Here is a 21,333-nt window from a genome sequence, read left to right on the forward strand (position 1 = left end):
TATTTTCTTCAGGTACTGGAAGAAGAAGGGGTGCCAATTGAAAATATGTTTGGTGTCTCTTATAAATGGGAACATAGTTGTGAAAACTGTTTCAATACATGTGGCTCTAATGTTGATTCTGAAAGGTTTATTTATTTAACATTGCCAGACAGTAAAACAGTCACTTTTGCTAAATTAGTTAAAGATGCTAATCATAGCATGGAATGCGGTGAGTGTAAATCTGACATGTTTTCAACGTTAATTTTAAAGGAATACGGACAGTATGTAATTTTAATGATGCAACGATGTAAAGCTGATGGTTTAAAATTGGATACTTTAATAATGAAGTTTATAGGACAGCAATTATCAATTTCAAGAAAAACTTTTGTAACAGTTGCAATAATTTTCCATGAAGGACCTACTGTAACTTCTGGACATTACACAGTTTATCTTAAATGTGAAAAAGGCTGGACACTGTGTAATGATTCCCAATTGATTTTCAAGCAACGTTTGCCTTTTGATTTAGCAAATTCCTATCTAATCTTCCTGAAACCTAAATTTTAGACAGACTTGGCAAGATCTGTACAAAACAATTTTACCATTTTATTGGATTACCATTGGAATTTACAAATAAAAAAGATTTTTCAAATTACCATTTGGCCTAAAGGAAAGGTAACCAATTGTATTGTGGACTTATTTAATTCCTAATTAATCTTTCAGAAACCAAAAATTTTAGAGAGAATCGGTAACATCTGTACAATTCAAATTTTGGAATTTTATTGGATTACCATTGGAAATTTCATCAAAAAAGATTTTTAAAAATACCATTTGGCCTAAAGGAAAGGTAATCAATTGTATTGTGGACTTATTTAATTCCTAATTAATCTTTCGGAAACCAAAATTTTAGAGAGAATCGGTAACATCTGTCCAATTTAAATTTTGGAATTTTATTGGATTACCATTGGAAATTTAATCAAAAAAGAATTTTAAAATTACCATTTGGCCTAAAGGAAAGGGAACCAGATGTATTGTGGAGTTATTTGAGATATATTATTTTTGTGATTATGCTTCTGTAACAAAATTGTCAGACGGTATTTTAAAGAAATAGTTATTGTTATTAGATGATTTTTTTTTTAATATTTTGCATTTCTATAATGTTATGTTTAAGTGAGAATAGATTCTGGGCTTTTTTAAAACAATCTTTGAGATTGTTATTTTTTTTTTGCCCGCTGTTAAGTGATGAATGCAATTGCTTTCACGATTTATAGTGAAATGCAATATATTCTGAAAACAGCAAAAAATAGGCAAAAAAGTGTTTTTGGAAAATATGTAAATACGTGTACTGTGTTATATAATGATTTATTAAATATTAATACTTTTTTTTTTTCAGATTGTGAAAGAAAATTTTCCAAAAAAACCAACCATTTTTACAAGTAATTTCAATTTAAATTTTAATTAAAAATTAAATTGTTGGGTGGGTCAGGTAAGTCAGAAATTAGATGGTCCCTTTCTTCCACTTCTCCTCAAACAGATTTCCAGTATTTAGTTATTAATCCCTCAAGGATCTTGAAATGTGGTAATTGTTTTTTAGTGTTTTTAAAAAAAATAAATAAAAAAATAATACGCTTTCCGTACGCGTACGGTAAAAAAAAAAAAAAGTTTTTAAGAAAAAATAAAAAAAAGTTGAGAGGTAAGGTTGGCTCTTAAAAGAGCCGTTGTGTTCATGCAGGGACAGAGGAAAGGAAGAATGGGAACATTAGCTGGTAGGACAAATGTGCTGGTCTATTTTGTTGTTAATGAGGGGAAGACTGGTCTCCCTATGAACAATTAGGCCATGGCAAAATGAACACCGCATAGTAACCCTCGCAAACCGATGGTTTGTTTCCAGAGGATCAGAAAAAGGTGAATCTGCCCCCACAGATGAAGGGCTCTGCTGAGCTTCCGAAGAAGGACTCGGCTGAGCTGCTGTGGATGTGCTTGCTCGACTTACTGAAGGGTTGCCTCTAGTATGTCGTGCATGTGTCCTAGGATGTACATCCTCAAGGTGTCTCAACATAGTGTGATTCCCGAAGGAATACTTCTTGTTGGGATTACCTCTCGAAAGTACACGCTGGCACAGCTTGCAAGTCACCAAGGCAGCATTGACTTTTTTCTCGCCCTCAGGAAAAGTAAAATACTCCAATATAAAAGAGCTCTTCTGTTTCCTCTTTCTCTGCCTGATGGTGGTGCTGCTAGCCTCACTCTCAGCAGAAGAGTGCTGGTCTGCCATCGTATCCCAAAGACAACTCAGCTCCTTCTCCTAAGGGATCACAAGCAGAAATGAGGGGAATGGGTGTGGTGTAGGAGAGTTCTAGAACTGAAACTACTTTGAACCAATCAAAAGTTTTGTTTCATGATCACATGACCCACCGTGCGCGTACGTTACGCTTACGTTACGCTTACGGAGCGCTTACGGTGCGCTTACGGTAAAAGTACGCATGCGCGTAAAAAAGACACGCGCTCACGCGCATGCGGATAACAGGCACTCCCCAACACTTCCGCGTAACGTGCAAGTGTAGCGTACACGCTTACGCGCCCCATACGCAGTACGCACGGCTACGTAAATTGCGTAACCATACGCAAAAAGAGTAGAAATATTACGTGCATTACGCAAACCGTACGCTTACCGTAAGCTTACCGTACGCGCACTTAAAAAAAAAAAAAAAAGGAAAAAAAGAATCTCTATGTTATACTAATATATCTTACCTGTTTAGTAAAAAAAAATGAAAAATAATAATATATTGCAGAATTTTTTTAAATTAAGCATAGTGTATTAAGAGAATATAAAGTAAAAAAAAAAAAAAAAATTAATATAAGAATTTGTATTAAAAAAATCAAAAAAAATCAATGAAAAAACCATGGCAATCACACATGTTATAGGTAAGAATTAGCATTTAAAAAACCATACAAATTCACTGAAAAAACCATGGGTTTCACACACGTTATAGTTAGGAATTAGCATTTAAAAAACCTTGCAAATTCAGTGAAAAAACCATAGGTTTCACACACGTTATAGTTAGGATTTAGCATTTAAAAAACCTTGTAAATTCAGTGAAAAAACCATAGGTTTCACACACGTTATAGTTAGCGGACATTTCACTCATAAAAAACCATTGAAATTCCCCCGTTATAGTTAGTTAAGCTAACTATAACTCGCGCACCCGCAATCCACTGCTGATGATGTAACATATTACATCACTCATGACATGGTCAGTGACATCACTCATGACATCACTGATGACATCTCAAATGACATCACTGATGACATCATCCTTGTGATAGAGTGACAGACCTCCTCTCACCCTAATATAACCTTTGATACAAACATTAAAAAATAGAAACTAAAATTTTCAAAACAATGGACATACCAATACCAGTTACAACAACCTCTTCAGTAATTCTTAGATGCACATACACATCCACTCATTCACCAACAGTCCTGTACAGTCACTCATACATGTACTCACTCATCATATGTACTCATACAGCTATACATCCTGTTACACATTGCCACTCATCCATAGAGTTACTTACACACATAGTAACTCATGCTAATAAAGAATCAAACATCCATTTACTTGCATATTCAGTTATACACACACCTCAACACGTACTTCTACAGAAACTTACACATACTTACTCTTTTAAATAATCACTAAAAAAACACATACTTACTCATACAGGAACTGTTTCAATCTCTCACTTTCACACATACTCACTTATATACACCAATAGTCAAATATACTTCTTTAAAACATATTTAGTAACTCATAAAGACACTATTGAGACAGTTATTCACTCACTAACACACCCATACACACACTCATCCAACCATACAGTCATGCACACATGCTGTCTTCAACACATACAACCAGAGAGTCAATCATACATGCACCTATGCACTACGTAATACCCCCCACCGAACCATGCAGACACTCAGACTGATACTCAAAAAACAACCTAAAATCCAATATAAACACCGATGTAGCTACTCACCAACCCAAGCAGACACTTATACACAAAGTGACAGACTGATACAGATAATTACATATTTAAACATTACTCACTAAGCCATGTATTCACTAAGATACACTTAATCAGTCAGTTACACAATCAAATTTTCAAAAACAAATCATCCTTTTATACACTTATATACCCATTTATTTTTCCATCGACCTTGAGATATACATATATAAAACATATTTAATTTTTAGAAAAACACACATTCACTGGATGATGTCATCAGTGATGTCATTTGAGATGTCATCAGTGATGTCATGAGTGATGTCACTGACCATGTCATGAGTGATGTAATATGTTACGTCATCAGCAGTGGATTGCGGGTGCGCGAGTTATAGTTAGCTTAACTAACTATAACGGGGGAATTTCAATGGTTTTTTATGAGTGAAATGTCCGCTAACTATAACGTGTGTGAAACCTATGGTTTTTTCACTGAATATATATATATATATATATTTAGTATATTTAGTGTTTGCTGGCTTTGCTGCTTTTTCACTTAACCAAGGATTTGGTAACTCCAGCCCGCCTTGAAGTGCTGACGCGGGACAGGGCTTCTGCCATGAGCAGCTCGTGACTGCACGAGATGACGGGAATCATTGCATCCCGCCCTGTGGCCCGCCTGCTGTCTTCACTATGGGCTTTGAACGTTAGCGGGGACCCAAGGAAGCCAGAGGACAACTTTTTCACAAGAAGACCTTCCATCTTAACATCACACACCTTGCCCCTAATATCGGGACTATTTCAGTCGTTGATCTGTCTTTCACCCCCACCACGCAGCCAAATCCCCTTGTGATGAATTCTGGGACCTGTAGTATGCTGTCATGAACTACAGTGGGCGTGATGTCAGGTGATCGTGGGGTGGAGCTCCTTAGCCAATGGGAGCACAGCAGGAGGTTAATGAAGGTGTGGGTGGAATCGTGTCTTGATTGCAGAGGCATCTGAGGAAGGCGCAGGAAAGCGCCGAAATGCATTATGCCTGAAGTGTCCAAATAAAGGCTTCCGACCGGACCCCCGTGTGGACTCTTACTTCTCTTGCCTTTGAGGAGTGTGTTTTGGACATTTTGCACGCGGGCCAGTGGCGTGCTTAAGAGGCCCCGTTCAGTAAAGAGACTGGAGTGTTTGCTGGCTTTGCTGCTTTTTCACTTAACCAAGGATTTGGTAACTCCAGCCCGCCTTGAAGTGCTGACGCGGGACAGGGCTTCTGCCATGAGCAGCTCGTGACTGCACGAGATGACGGGAATCATTGCATCCCGCCCTGTGGCCCGCCTGCTGTCTTCACTATGGGCTTTGAACGTTAGCAGGGACCCAAGGAAGCCAGAGGACAACTTTTTCACAAGAAGACCTTCCATCTTAACATCGCACACCTTGCCCCTAATATCGGGACTATTTCAGTCGTTGATCTGTCTTTCACCCCCACCACGCAGCCAAATCCCCTTGTGATGAATTCTGGGACCTGTAGTATGCTGTCATGAACTACAGTGGGCGTGATGTCAGGTGATCGTGGGGTGGAGCTCCTTAGCCAATGGGAGCACAGCAGGAGGTTAATGAAGGTGTGGGTGGAATCGTGTCTTGATTGCAGAGGCATCTGAGGAAGGCGCAGGAAAGCGCCGAAATGCATTATGCCTGAAGTGTCCAAATAAAGGCTTCCGACCGGACCCCCGTGTGGACTCTTACTTCTCTTGCCTTTGAGGAGTGTGTTTTGGACATTTTGCACGCGGGCCAGTGGCGTGCTTAAGAGGCCCCGTTCAGTAAAGAGACTGGAGTGTTTGCTGGCTTTGCTGCTTTTTCACTTAACCAAGGATTTGGTAACTCCAGCCCGCCTTGAAGTGCTGACGCGGGACAGGGCTTCTGCCATGAGCAGCTCGTGACTGCACGAGATGACGGGAATCATTGCATCCCGCCCTGTGGCCCGCCTGCTGTCTTCACTATGGGCTTTGAACGTTAGCGGGGACCCAAGGAAGCCAGAGGACAACTTTTTCACAAGAAGACCTTCCATCTTAACATCACACACCTTGCCCCTAATATCGGGACTATTTCAGTCGTTGATCTGTCTTTCACCCCCACCACGCAGCCAAATCCCCTTGTGATGAATTCTGGGACCTGTAGTATGCTGTCATGAACTACAGTGGGCGTGATGTCAGGTGATCGTGGGGTGGAGCTCCTTAGCCAATGGGAGCACAGCAGGAGGTTAATGAAGGTGTGGGTGGAATCGTGTCTTGATTGCAGAGGCATCTGAGGAAGGCGCAGGAAAGCGCCGAAATGCATTATGCCTGAAGTGTCCAAATAAAGGCTTCCGACCGGACCCCCGTGTGGACTCTTACTTCTCTTGCCTTTGAGGAGTGTGTTTTGGACATTTTGCACGCGGGCCAGTGGCGTGCTTAAGAGGCCCCGTTCAGTAAAGAGACTGGAGTGTTTGCTGGCTTTGCTGCTTTTTCACTTAACCAAGGATTTGGTAACTCCAGCCCGCCTTGAAGTGCTGACGCGGGACAGGGCTTCTGCCATGAGCAGCTCGTGACTGCACGAGATGACGGGAATCATTGCATCCCGCCCTGTGGCCCGCCTGCTGTCTTCACTATGGGCTTTGAACGTTAGCAGGGACCCAAGGAAGCCAGAGGACAACTTTTTCACAAGAAGACCTTCCATCTTAACATCGCACACCTTGCCCCTAATATCGGGACTATTTCAGTCGTTGATCTGTCTTTCACCCCCACCACGCAGCCAAATCCCCTTGTGATGAATTCTGGGACCTGTAGTATGCTGTCATGAACTACAGTGGGCGTGATGTCAGGTGATCGTGGGGTGGAGCTCCTTAGCCAATGGGAGCACAGCAGGAGGTTAATGAAGGTGTGGGTGGAATCGTGTCTTGATTGCAGAGGCATCTGAGGAAGGCGCAGGAAAGCGCCGAAATGCATTATGCCTGAAGTGTCCAAATAAAGGCTTCCGACCGGACCCCCGTGTGGACTCTTACTTCTCTTGCCTTTGAGGAGTGTGTTTTGGACATTTTGCACGCGGGCCAGTGGCGTGCTTAAGAGGCCCCGTTCAGTAAAGAGACTGGAGTGTTTGCTGGCTTTGCTGCTTTTTCACTTAACCAAGGATTTGGTAACTCCAGCCCGCCTTGAAGTGCTGACGCGGGACAGGGCTTCTGCCATGAGCAGCTCGTGACTGCACGAGATGACGGGAATCATTGCATCCCGCCCTGTGGCCCGCCTGCTGTCTTCACTATGGGCTTTGAACGTTAGCGGGGACCCAAGGAAGCCAGAGGACAACTTTTTCACAAGAAGACCTTCCATCTTAACATCGCACACCTTGCCCCTAATATCGGGACTATTTCAGTCGTTGATCTGTCTTTCACCCCCACCACGCAGCCAAATCCCCTTGTGATGAATTCTGGGACCTGTAGTATGCTGTCATGAACTACAGTGGGCGTGATGTCAGGTGATCGTGGGGTGGAGCTCCTTAGCCAATGGGAGCACAGCAGGAGGTTAATGAAGGTGTGGGTGGAATCGTGTCTTGATTGCAGAGGCATCTGAGGAAGGCGCAGGAAAGCGCCGAAATGCATTATGCCTGAAGTGTCCAAATAAAGGCTTCCGACCGGACCCCCGTGTGGACTCTTACTTCTCTTGCCTTTGAGGAGTGTGTTTTGGACATTTTGCACGCGGGCCAGTGGCGTGCTTAAGAGGCCCCGTTCAGTAAAGAGACTGGAGTGTTTGCTGGCTTTGCTGCTTTTTCACTTAACCAAGGATTTGGTAACTCCAGCCCGCCTTGAAGTGCTGACGCGGGACAGGGCTTCTGCCATGAGCAGCTCGTGACTGCACGAGATGACGGGAATCATTGCATCCCGCCCTGTGGCCCGCCTGCTGTCTTCACTATGGGCTTTGAACGTTAGCGGGGACCCAAGGAAGCCAGAGGACAACTTTTTCACAAGAAGACCTTCCATCTTAACATCGCACACCTTGCCCCTAATATCGGGACTATTTCAGTCGTTGATCTGTCTTTCACCCCCACCACGCAGCCAAATCCCCTTGTGATGAATTCTGGGACCTGTAGTATGCTGTCATGAACTACAGTGGGCGTGATGTCAGGTGATCGTGGGGTGGAGCTCCTTAGCCAATGGGAGCACAGCAGGAGGTTAATGAAGGTGTGGGTGGAATCGTGTCTTGATTGCAGAGGCATCTGAGGAAGGCGCAGGAAAGCGCCGAAATGCATTATGCCTGAAGTGTCCAAATAAAGGCTTCCGACCGGACCCCCGTGTGGACTCTTACTTCTCTTGCCTTTGAGGAGTGTGTTTTGGACATTTTGCACGCGGGCCAGTGGCGTGCTTAAGAGGCCCCGTTCAGTAAAGAGACTGGAGTGTTTGCTGGCTTTGCTGCTTTTTCACTTAACCAAGGATTTGGTAACTCCAGCCCGCCTTGAAGTGCTGACGCGGGACAGGGCTTCTGCCATGAGCAGCTCGTGACTGCACGAGATGACGGGAATCATTGCATCCCGCCCTGTGGCCCGCCTGCTGTCTTCACTATGGGCTTTGAACGTTAGCGGGGACCCAAGGAAGCCAGAGGACAACTTTTTCACAAGAAGACCTTCCATCTTAACATCGCACACCTTGCCCCTAATATCGGGACTATTTCAGTCGTTGATCTGTCTTTCACCCCCACCACGCAGCCAAATCCCCTTGTGATGAATTCTGGGACCTGTAGTATGCTGTCATGAACTACAGTGGGCGTGATGTCAGGTGATCGTGGGGTGGAGCTCCTTAGCCAATGGGAGCACAGCAGGAGGTTAATGAAGGTGTGGGTGGAATCGTGTCTTGATTGCAGAGGCATCTGAGGAAGGCGCAGGAAAGCGCCGAAATGCATTATGCCTGAAGTGTCCAAATAAAGGCTTCCGACCGGACCCCCGTGTGGACTCTTACTTCTCTTGCCTTTGAGGAGTGTGTTTTGGACATTTTGCACGCAGGCCAGTGGCGTGCTTAAGAGGCCCCGTTCAGTAAAGAGACTGGAGTGTTTGCTGGCTTTGCTGCTTTTTCACTTAACCAAGGATTTGGTAACTCCAGCCCGCCTTGAAGTGCTGACGCGGGACAGGGCTTCTGCCATGAGCAGCTCGTGACTGCACGAGATGACGGGAATCATTGCATCCCGCCCTGTGGCCCGCCTGCTGTCTTCACTATGGGCTTTGAACGTTAGCGGGGACCCAAGGAAGCCAGAGGACAACTTTTTCACAAGAAGACCTTCCATCTTAACATCGCACACCTTGCCCCTAATATCGGGACTATTTCAGTCGTTGATCTGTCTTTCACCCCCACCACGCAGCCAAATCCCCTTGTGATGAATTCTGGGACCTGTAGTATGCTGTCATGAACTACAGTGGGCGTGATGTCAGGTGATCGTGGGGTGGAGCTCCTTAGCCAATGGGAGCACAGCAGGAGGTTAATGAAGGTGTGGGTGGAATCGTGTCTTGATTGCAGAGGCATCTGAGGAAGGCGCAGGAAAGCGCCGAAATGCATTATGCCTGAAGTGTCCAAATAAAGGCTTCCGACCGGACCCCCGTGTGGACTCTTACTTCTCTTGCCTTTGAGGAGTGTGTTTTGGACATTTTGCACGCGGGCCAGTGGCGTGCTTAAGAGGCCCCGTTCAGTAAAGAGACTGGAGTGTTTGCTGGCTTTGCTGCTTTTTCACTTAACCAAGGATTTGGTAACTCCAGCCCGCCTTGAAGTGCTGACGCGGGACAGGGCTTCTGCCATGAGCAGCTCGTGACTGCACGAGATGACGGGAATCATTGCATCCCGCCCTGTGGCCCGCCTGCTGTCTTCACTATGGGCTTTGAACGTTAGCGGGGACCCAAGGAAGCCAGAGGACAACTTTTTCACAAGAAGACCTTCCATCTTAACATCGCACACCTTGCCCCTAATATCGGGACTATTTCAGTCGTTGATCTGTCTTTCACCCCCACCACGCAGCCAAATCCCCTTGTGATGAATTCTGGGACCTGTAGTATGCTGTCATGAACTACAGTGGGCGTGATGTCAGGTGATCGTGGGGTGGAGCTCCTTAGCCAATGGGAGCACAGCAGGAGGTTAATGAAGGTGTGGGTGGAATCGTGTCTTGATTGCAGAGGCATCTGAGGAAGGCGCAGGAAAGCGCCGAAATGCATTATGCCTGAAGTGTCCAAATAAAGGCTTCCGACCGGACCCCCGTGTGGACTCTTACTTCTCTTGCCTTTGAGGAGTGTGTTTTGGACATTTTGCACGCGGGCCAGTGGCGTGCTTAAGAGGCCCCGTTCAGTAAAGAGACTGGAGTGTTTGCTGGCTTTGCTGCTTTTTCACTTAACCAAGGATTTGGTAACTCCAGCCCGCCTTGAAGTGCTGACGCGGGACAGGGCTTCTGCCATGAGCAGCTCGTGACTGCACGAGATGACGGGAATCATTGCATCCCGCCCTGTGGCCCGCCTGCTGTCTTCACTATGGGCTTTGAACGTTAGCGGGGACCCAAGGAAGCCAGAGGACAACTTTTTCACAAGAAGACCTTCCATCTTAACATCGCACACCTTGCCCCTAATATCGGGACTATTTCAGTCGTTGATCTGTCTTTCACCCCCACCACGCAGCCAAATCCCCTTGTGATGAATTCTGGGACCTGTAGTATGCTGTCATGAACTACAGTGGGCGTGATGTCAGGTGATCGTGGGGTGGAGCTCCTTAGCCAATGGGAGCACAGCAGGAGGTTAATGAAGGTGTGGGTGGAATCGTGTCTTGATTGCAGAGGCATCTGAGGAAGGCGCAGGAAAGTGCCGAAATGCATTATGCCTGAAGTGTCCAAATAAAGGCTTCCGACCGGACCCCCGTGTGGACTCTTACTTCTCTTGCCTTTGAGGAGTGTGTTTTTGATATTTAGAATACTATGTATACATGTGAAAATGTGTCGGTCCACCTGTCTACCTCAGTGGCACGGAAAAAATGGGTGGAACTAACGCCAGCACGCCAGCACGCCAGTGAGGTCCTCTTATGGCTCCTATGACGTCATACGGTGTCCCGAGCAGAGCCGTGCTATGATGACATTGTCATCGACGTGGGAGAGCTAGGAAAGAATTTCCGAGGAATGCTGGCACAGGGGATATTCACCTAAGTGTTAAGGCTAGTCCTTTGGGAGCAACTCTTTATGTTGCCACTCCAGAAACTGAAACCAGTGATCCTAGGGCAGAGGCCCTGCAGATGGCACACGAGGTTGGGAGCCCAGTCGTGTGCACCGGCGGGGCAGCGATGTGACAAGCACCACTACCCACAAAAAAGGTAACGAGGCCACTGAACAACACAGGATCTTATCTTTGTATCTGGCAGGAACAACAGGGCTAAAATCCCCTAGTTCCAAAATGTAGAATTAGTGCTACAATGGTCTTCAAGAGGACCTGCGATGGATGCCACTTCTGCCTTCCGTACACTGGAGGCGGCACATGGGTCACGCGGTATGGTCATACTGCGGTGGGACGCACACTCGTTAACCTCTCATGGCACTGCTCCACACTTCAGAGACAACGCTTTCCATTCGCTGTGTTTTCTGATGACGCGTCGTGCCGGCCCCGTCCAACAGCAGAACCCCTTTAGATCCAAACATACTCTTCCACTCTCTCACCGGAAGTGAAACCAGGCCACACGGACACTTTCACAATACAACAGCCGGGAATGCACTTTTTGGTAAAAAAAACACATTCCTTCGTCCTAATTTATCAAATAAACGACCCACTGAAGAACAGGAGCCAGCTTCGATCAGTAAACAGCCGTTACAACAACTTTTTTACTTTGTGATACCATTACAACGCATGCATTACCACGCATGCGTTGTACATCGCGAAGTCATTACTACGCATTTTTTAAGAATGCATGGTCATTTACCACGCATGCCTTTACAACGAATTTTGTTGTAAAGGTATGTATGGCATACCTAGTTCTAAAAAAATGTAGACGATCCACGTCGTCGTAAAGAAACAAAGGCTGTTCCGTTTCCTCACAACGACGTGCACCTCCCCTCAGAGACGACATGAAGCAGGAACCACGAGGAGAGAGAAACCATGAGGAGTGAGAGGTAAGGGGGATTGGGCATGGAGTGGTGGATACTTTTCTAGGGTTTAGGGTAGTGCAGTGGTGTTTCGGTAGTGTAGGGGGTCGTGCTGGGGGTAGTGTTTTAGGGTTTAGGGTAGTGCAGTGGTGTTTGTGTAGTGTAGGGGATCTTACTGGGGGTAGTGTTTTAGGGTTTAGGGTAGTGCAGTGGTGTTTGTGTAGTGTAGGGGGTCTTGCTGGGGGTGGTGTTTTAGGGTTTAGGGCAGTGCAGTGGTGTTTGGGTAGTGTAGGGGCCGTGCTGGGGTAGTGGTTTAGGGTTTAGGGTAGTGCAGTGGTGTTTGGGTAGTGTAAGGGGTACTGCTGGGGTAGTGTTTTAGTGTTTAGGGTAGAGTAGTGGTGTTTGAGTGGTGTAGGGGGTACTGCTGGGGGTAGTGTTTTAGGGTTTAGGGTAGTGCAGTGGTTTTTGGGTAGTGTGAGGGGTACTGCTGGGGTAGAGTTTTAGGGTTTAGGGTGGTGCAGTGGTGTTTGGGTAGTGTAAGGGTCGTGCTGGGGGTAGAGTTTTAGGGTTTAGGGTAGTGCAGTGGTGTATGGGTAGTGTAGGGGGTCATGCTGGGGTAGTGTTTTAGGGTTTAGGGTAGTGCAGTGGTGTTTGGGTAGTGTAGAGGGTCATGCTGGGGATAGTGTTTTAGGGTTTAGGGTAGTGCAGTGATGTTTTGGTAGTGTAGGGGGTCATGCTGTGGGTAGTGTGTTAGGGTTTAGGGTAGTGCAGTGGTGTTAGGGTAGTGTAGGGGGTCGTGCTGGGGGTAGTGTTTTAGGGTTAGGGTAGTGCAGTGGTGTTCGGATAGTGTAGGGGGTCATGCTGGGGGTAGTGTTTCAGGGTTTAGGGTAACCCTGGGCGTAGTTCACGAAGTCGCGATTCGCGAAGCTACGGGAAGATGTACTTGCACTACGCGAGCTATGCATAGCTTCGCGAGCTTAAGTAGTTGCTTGGGGCGCCCGTTCGGGGTGGCTTTTTCTTGTTCGGGAGCGCGGTGAGCGTGTTCGGGGAGCTGTTTGCATGCTCGGGGGATAATATTTCGCGATCTTACCCATGCGGTCGCCAATGGGCCCGTCCATCTTGTTTTTCAATTGTCCCACCCGCTCGCTATGCCTTATTTCCTGTTCCGGGTCGCGGATAGCGTGTTCGCGATGTGCATTGTCTTGTTCGGGAGCGCATTTTACTTGTTCGCGATGAATAGTGCATGTTCGCAAGAAATATCGCGCAAACGTACCCACGCGGTCGCGAATGGGCAAGGCCATCTTGTTTTTCACTCTATGCTATGGTTCTGGGCCTACTTTTCTAGCCTCCCATTATCTTTGTAATCCTTTGTATTTAAAGCATTTTTTCTGACTTTTTTTAGTTATCATCTATCTCTCTCTTTGTCTAAGTTTATATTTTGCATTTTATTACTACTTTTACTGTGTTTTTTTTACTTTTATAAAGTTCTTTCTTTCTTCTTCCCCCTAACTTTTTTTTCCCCTTCTAACTTTTCTTTTCCTCCTCCCAACCACCCCAGAACCATGGCCAAGGGCACAGCTAGTGCCAAGGGCAAGGGACCTGCAGGAGCAGACAAGGGCTGCCTGCCTTGCGGCAGAATGCGTCTTGCAGGGGTGCAGGCTCGGCAACTGTTTGGGGTGGAGGAGGCTGCCGCCCTTGTGTTTTTCATTCAGTGCCACCTCCCCTTGACCTTAGCAGCAGGCGGCAGGCCTGGCTCCGGGTACGCTACCCAGGAGCGGCACCGTCGGTGGGCGAAGGTGCGCCGGGCAGTGTTCCGGTGCTCTGGGGTCCGGCGCACCCATAATCAGCTGGCCCACCGGTGGTCCGACATCCTGGACCGGGAGCAGGACCTGTTGGACCTGCTAGGTGTCGATGTTGTCGGGCTTGGTGAGTAACTTATTGTGTATAAATTAAATTTGACGAACAACAAGATTACTGCTGCATGCTACGCGTTGCTGGTAAATTACGTTCCAAAAAGCAAAATCTTCTTTGATTTAAGAACCCAGGTGCTCGGTGGTACTCTTACTTGTTTGCAACTTAGTTTGCGCTAGCTTGTGCTGATTATGTAAGAGTTTATTTTAGAGAACTGAAGTTAGGTAATGCGATTTGCTAGAGAGACTCTAGTCCGTCCATTGTCCTACTGTGAAATAGTGATGGATGGATATTGGATACTAGGTTTAGTTTGTTAGTATTAGTTAATAATTGTTTTATGCGGTCTGCATGACGCCTCCTCTGTCACTGAGTGCTGCTTACCCCAGTCCTCCGTAGAAACCTTTTGTACTTTGTTTAGTGTGTGGTAGGCTTAGCATGGTCAGTCAGTAGCAGAACTAGATCAGAATCATGCAACCAACCCACAATTTGTTGTATGTTTGTTTTCACAAATGTATGCATGTGTCCTCCATCTCATCTATGCATTTGACGGCTGCAAAAAATCGAAATGCAGACTTAGTGAACAATTGGCCCGTCTGGAATAGGTGGTGTAGGTCAGGTGGTACTTACTAGGCTTCGTTAGTATTTGTAATCAGAATGATTATGGAACACTGGAGTGTTCATAAATAAGTAGATGATCTGTGAATGCAGGAAGTAGCCAGTAGTCGATCCATCTGATTAGATAGGTCAATTTTATTGCAATTGTTGTTTCCTAAAATGTTGTTTGACTTATTTTTCCAAATGATTTATTATTATTTGTTTCACAGCACTCCTTAATGTTTGTCTCTTTCTTTATTATATTTTACATGATCATCAGCACCACCAGGGGCAAGAAGACGGGGTCGGAGTCGGCGGGGGAACCAGTGGACCGCTCCTCTACTGAGGCTCCTGCTGCTGGCCCCAGTAAGTCCTCCAGTGGTTATATTGACATTTATATTTCCCTAACTTTTACTGCATCTTTTTTTTCCGAACTATAAATTATGGTTCCACTTTCTAATTCTATTTTTTACAAAAGCTTCTTTGACCTTGACTATCTGTTTCCAAATTCTGTTTATCCCTGCCTCTAACTAAGTTCCTTCTAACTGCCTCTGCTATGGCTCTCTGTACTACTACTACTACTACTACTACTATTACTATTACTCTGTTGTAGTGATTCTGCAGATCCACATAAAGAACTGTGCACAACAAAATAGGATGTTGGTGATGCGAGGTTGGACCTTACTGATCACACCTCAGTCCGAAGAACCCACGCCACGATCCCCTGACCGACTAGCTATAGTGTCTGACATTAGGGTCCCACTCCCGACCCCCCACAAAGAAGATACACAATGTTGATGATGACTGAGACAGACAACCCAGAACATAATAACACCATTTTGCTCACTCACTTGTGTAAGTCCACCCCATCACACCAAATACCACAGAGTCTATGTGTAAGTTCAAAAGGTTTATTTGAAACAAGTAACAAACTCTGTACATCGTTAATATGAAATTTAATTTACTACAGCCATCGTCAATAAGCCAGCAAAAAGCCTAAGATTAAAACAGTAAACATTTACAAGTGCATGACAACAAGAACAAGAGACAAGATCTTTTGAATTCTGGTAGCCCCCTCACCGTAGAACGTAGAAATACTGGTTACATCATGCATCATAAGCTCTGTAAATCTCTGGTTTGTATAAGGGAATCTTCCGCCTATTATATGAGAAAAATGCTGCGCGTTAGCCGTTAGATACTATACTGGTGAATGCAAGCATTTTGCAGTCATGGCAAAAAGTGTAACATGTATGTGATGGCTAAGCAATACGGACTAACCAAACTCAATAAGTGGGTTGTTTTTCGACCTCTTCACTTGTACGCAACAGTCAAGTGGCCTCAAAGGCGTCTACTGCACATGTCAATAAGCTGGCAGGTATAATTAAATATGCGCCAAAAGAGTAGTAGTCGACATGATGAATCTAAAAGGATTACACACGGCTCAGGCTAACTTTCAAAAGAGTCGAGTAGGGCTAGATGACCCTAGGAACCATATCACTACTAGTGTCTGTCTACTGACTGTACTTACTGTCTAGTGCTGATGCATGTTGTATTAACTTTTTTTTCAATGTTCCAAGTGAACACTAATAAAATAGGGGGAGGTTTCCAGGCATCTAAAAATTTGTGATGTTTTTTTCTAGGCATACTACCATCCAACAGTGCCGGCGGGGCCAGCGGCGATGCGGCCATTCCGGATTACGGGCAGGAGAACTGGCGGCACCTGCAGGAGAGACAGGTGGGGAGCCAGCAGCAGTGGCAGGCGGCGGTAAGTTATATTCATTACTTCTTGACATTACTACTGGATGGAAGTGTGTTCACTATTTCACTGTACTGTGCGACTTATTAAGTTGTAGTGAACATTATACAACGGTTGAAGAAGACACCCTTTACTAAGCATTAGCAGCGTGAGTTGAGTAACCAATGGCCTCTTCTATTTGACTCCAAAATCAGCTGTGAAGGTTTTATGGAGAAGACAAACTCAGATCAGATGACCTTGATGGATGTGCTGAACAAAGAGGGAAAGAAGGGTGGAAGGACGGGCGAGATAAATAATATGACTGACTGGCAGAGAAGGATATGTTGTTGGAAGCATGCATAGGTGGCTGATAGTAATCAGATCAGATGCATGGGTTGTTGATGGATGGGTGGAAGGTGAAAGAGAATGCCTACCTGGGTGGGTGACACAGTATGGGTGGATAGTGCTAGATAGTAAGAATCAGCGGTGTTTGGTTCAAACTCAAAGCCAAGGCAAGCAAGGAAGGAGCGGAAGCATGGGTGGTTGTTGGTGCAACCAAGTAAGTATGAGATATATAAAAAAGAAGGATAAACGTTTACTTTAATGGATGTATGCCTGGATGTACTATCATCAATAGACAGTATAGGTGGAAAGTGTCACTGGAGAGTCTTACTTTGAAGAAAATTTCAAAGAAACTGCGCCACAGTAGCAAAGCGTAGGGGAATATAGGTTGTATTATCAGAATACAGTTGACTCGCAGTAGTTTGCAAGCACGTCATATATATATATATATATATATGTGCTGTACCAAATAGCAGAGAAGACAAAAACTTAAAAGAATCAGTCTTACGATTTGAAAGCCATAGGTGTGGAAAATACTGTCGACGAAAGTACAAGTCAAAGGATAAGTTCTGTACCAAGTGTCGTTTTGGATTTCCACGTCCTGTATTAGCCAAAGGAAGAGTGAACAGTTTCATGTCAGCTGTACGACATACCATGACAAGAAAGTCTCCGAAAAACACCTACAACTTAAGAAGAAGCGAAGAATCAAAATACATAAATGACTACAACCCAGTTATTTTATCCATGTGGAACTCTAATATGGATATTCAGTATGTTGTGGACAATTCTATTGCTGTTGCTCAATATGTAACGTCTTACATTACTAAATCAGAAAAGACTGAATTGAAAGAAATGTGGGAAGAGATTTCTCACGAGAAGAGTCTAAGTAAGAAATTATACAGTTTCAGTTTGAAAATGTTATTGCATCGTGAAATTGGAGCATATGAATGTTCAGATCGGTTATCATCTGCAAATCTATATTCCAAAAGTAGAAGAATCATTTGGGTGAGTCTAGGTCTTGCAGGAATGCGAAATCGGGTACTGAAATCTGTTCAAGAAATTGAATATTTAGCAGAAAATGACCCTGAAAGTACAGATATTTTGAAAACCAATATGTTGGACACATACTATCCAAAGAGAAGTCATCATCTTGAGAACATGTGTCTCTATAAAGTGTTGCAAAACTACACTTTTAAACAGAATATTACAGAGAACATCAACGATGGAAAATATGGAGTGATTGGTTCTGAAGGATGTCTGGTGAAACAAATGAAAGGAAATGTAATTATTCACAGAAAACTGAGTTGCGACACTGCTGACAAAAGGGAATTTTACTATTTAGACCTTTTGCAAATGTTCAAACCATGGCGTTCTGAACTGGAATTACTTGGAGATTTTCCCAGCTATGAAGATTCATTTAATGCTTGTAAAGATAGCATACAATGCAGTGCTTTCGCAAATTATGTGAAAATGTTGAATGATGAAATTGATCAAGAAGCTACAATTGCAGCTGAGATTGCTAGAGACAGTTCTCAAGACAGTCAAAGTTCTGCTCCACTGAGTCAAGATCCACTTGGACAACCAATTGTTGAAAATGAAGCAGCGATTGCCATGAATGAGGTGGAAACAGCAATGTATCAAGCACAAGAAGATGCAATACAGTTAGGAAACTTGGAAGAGCAACTAAATGTTGAACAGAAACAAATATATCAGCAAGTGAAAGAGCAGATTGACCATGGATTACTTCATGAAAAGAAAGACTGCTCATGTACATCATTTCAACCTATCCGAATGTATGTGAGTGGTCAAGCTGGAGCAGGAAAGAGTTTCCTAATTAAAGTAATTACAAGTTATCTGCAGACAACAACTGAGTCGCATTTGTCTTGTGTTGTCTTGTATGCCAGAAAACGGTCCTAGGAAGCTTGTTTCCGGTCCAGGGAAGACATGGCTTGGCAGTTCGGGCTGGACTGTTCCCATGAGGCACAGGGTCAGACTGATTTGCATATGGCCATGTCTGAACTGGGGTGGCAGAGTGGGCTAAAGAATGGTGATGGATTAAACCCAGATCAGTTGACTGGGGGTGAGTGCTTGCAATGTACAACACTCCGTCCATCATTTCCTTTGGTTTTTGCTTCCAACTGGGTTGGCAGCACATAACATTAAAGGAATTACTTTACATTGTTTACTAATGCTGCCAGTAGAGCATGAGAACAAATTGGAATACCACAAGCTATCTGGAGAAGCTTGTTGTGAAGTTTCAAGAGTGCTGAAGAAAATGAAACTTTTCATTATTGATGAGGTGAGCATGGTTTCAAACTTGATGCTTGCCTTTGTGCATTTAAGAATGCAGCAAATTCTTAAAACAGAGTATGACGTGTTATTTGGAGGAAAACACGTCATAGTTTTTGGAGATCTACTGCAACTGACACCGGTAAAAGGACAACCGGTATTTAAAACACTTGCCCATGAAGATACTATAAAGTCTCTTGGCAGTGTTGGTAATGTGAACATTTGGAGTAATTTTGAATACAAAGAACTGACAACAAATATGCGACAGGCAAATGATGCTGAATATGGAAGTATTCTTTAGGCCTGGGCCATAATTTCGTTCCGTTCGCGGAAATTGCGATAATTTGACATTTTCGCGTTCCGAAGAGAGCGCGAAAATGTCAAAATTTCCAAATTCCGCAGCTTGGCGATAATTTGTTTCTTGCTCGCGCTGTAAAATAATACATTCTCGTGCGCGCGCGATCACCTTACCTGAATCCCTGCGTTCGCCGACAAGTTTTCTTGATCCGGTCGCGTTCTCCATGAGATATTGTATTGTTTTTAGCCATTTGCGCTGTCTCGCGAAAGTTCGCGCCCGCAATGACGTCATGCGTCGCGCGATCACATCTTTCTTCTCGCGATCATGCACCGCGAGACAACTGAAAACAAGATGGCCGCGCCCGCGAGCAACCACATGGGTAAGTTGGCGAGCCGCAACCATGCAGAAAATCTCATGAACATGTGGGAAAAAAACTTCCGCATCTTCGCGATATTTCTGCGTGTTTGCGATAATTTTTTCATGATAATTTGCGAAAGTGGATTTTGCAAATTCCGCCCACCCCTAGTATTCTTCAAGATATAAGAATTGGAATTCTTTCAAAAAAGGGAAAGAAGCTTTGGAGAGTCGATTACTTTCCAAATGAAAATGCAGTTGCTGCAAAAGTGTACGTGAAAATTTCTAAAAATAAGTCAGTGATTTGCTTAATGCCAACACTGCGTGAGTGTTCAATATTCAACGAAGAATTATTAAAATTGGAAAATGAAGAAATTGTCAAAATGGAAGCCATCGATAAAATACTACATGAAGGAATCACTATTATTTTACCGGGTAAGTTGAGATCAAAACTAGATTGTTTAGAAAAAAAAAATCTAAAACTGCTGGTTTGGAAAAGACACTGTATGTGTGTGTAAACTGTCGGGTAATTTTAAGGCGTAATTTGGATGTAGAGAAAGGTTTAGTTAATGGTGCAATGGGCAAAGTGGTGGATTTTGTGAATTATCAGAAAAAAGAAGGAATTGAATTTTTAAAAACTTAAATTTGATCAGATTCATGAAGTTAAAGAAATTGGTCGTTGTTCAGTTCGTTTTTTGCTTGTTAAAGATTTATATGTCCGTAGGAAACAATTTCCATTTTCTCTGGCATATGCAGTGACTATTCATTAATCTCAAGGATTAAGTGTAGACAGTGCATTGGTGAACATTGGATCTACTGTATTTAAAGAGGGTATGGCATATGTTGATTTTTCGCGAGTCAGAACATTATCTGGTTTGTTTTTGGTTGATTTTGATGAGACAAAGGTTACTGCAGATCAAACTGTGTAAAAGAGTATAATAGGTTAAGAAGGGTGTATGCTCGAAATGTAGGTCATTATCCTGTATTTGAAAAGCGTGTGGTTGGTTGAAAAAGAAGGTTAGAGAATATCTGTTCTGAAGGTATCAAGAAAAGAAAAGAACAAGATAATGTTGTGATTGCAGGTAAAAAGAAATTGGACACTGTTGAAGAGATTGTTGGTTATCAGTTTGAAAATAGTTCTGGCGTCAACTGCTATGCTAATGTAGTGGTCAGTGTTGTTTTTTATCTTGAAGAGCAAATTATGGAGAATCAGCAAAAAAGATTTAGTTCTCTGTTGCACTCTGTTTATGAAAAATTGACAACAGATAGAAGTAAAATACAATCTGTTTCAGATGTTCGTAGTCTTTTGGATGTGTGTTCTGGTTCTACACAATTTACACAAAATATCCAACAAGATGCTCAGGAATTTTTAATGTATATGCTTATCATTTTTGAAAAGGAAGGTGTAGAAATAGAAAATATTTTTGGCCTTTCTTACAAATGGGAACATCATTGTGAAAATTGCACGTATACATGTAGCACCAATGTAGACACTGAGAGATTTCTGTATTTAACATTACCAGACTGTAAATCAGTGGCTTTCAATAAATTAGTGAAAGGTGCAATTCAAAACATGGAGTGTAGCCAATGTAAATCAGAAATGTTATCCACATTATTGTTAACAAAATATGGAAAATACATAATTTTAATGATGCAACGTTGTACAGCTGATGGAGGAAAATTGGATACATTAATAAAACAATTTGTAGCAGCACAAATATCAATAT

The sequence above is a fragment of the Triturus cristatus genome, chromosome 11 (genome assembly GCF_964204655.1).
Source record: "Triturus cristatus chromosome 11, aTriCri1.1, whole genome shotgun sequence".
NCBI lineage: Eukaryota > Metazoa > Chordata > Amphibia > Caudata > Salamandridae > Triturus > Triturus cristatus.